Source organism: Penaeus monodon, chromosome 20, assembly GCF_015228065.2.
Source record: "Penaeus monodon isolate SGIC_2016 chromosome 20, NSTDA_Pmon_1, whole genome shotgun sequence".
Classification (NCBI taxonomy): domain Eukaryota; kingdom Metazoa; phylum Arthropoda; class Malacostraca; order Decapoda; family Penaeidae; genus Penaeus; species Penaeus monodon.
In genome coordinates this window covers 37,754,550-37,755,072 of record NC_051405.1, presented here as the reverse complement: position 1 = coordinate 37,755,072, position 523 = coordinate 37,754,550, and positions in this window count along the sequence as shown.

Below are 523 nucleotides of genomic sequence, written 5' to 3'. Positions count from 1 at the left end.
CTTTTGTAATAGATTTATATTCTAGTTAAAGATATACTATAGACGAATTTCGTAATGAAAAAATACCGATTCTAAAATCAAGTCCGTAGTTAATAATGAAACAAATATCTGAATTTCTTTTCAATCTATTTATCGTCTCATATCTCTTGTTCTATTTTTTATTCTTATTTTCCTTCTTTGCTTATCTCGTTTGGATTAAACATGAACTAGAAACATGAACAAGAGGAGATAAAAATATTAAGAAAAACGTGAATAATAACGCGAAGGACTAGAATACAGAAATAATACTTGAATAAGAAAAGTACGAATGCAAAAGAAAAAGGTAAAATAGATAAGAGATGAAAAGGTGGATAAACGAGGAAACAGAAAAAAATGGAGGAATTTTTAAGTGAAAGGGGATTGGAAGGGGGAAGGATAGAAGAAAGGAGGAAGAAGGAAATAGAAATAGGTGAAAAGAGTGTTGAGAAAAAGTGGAAGAGGGATAATGGAGAGACGGGAGAAAGAGAGGAATGGGAGAGGTAAT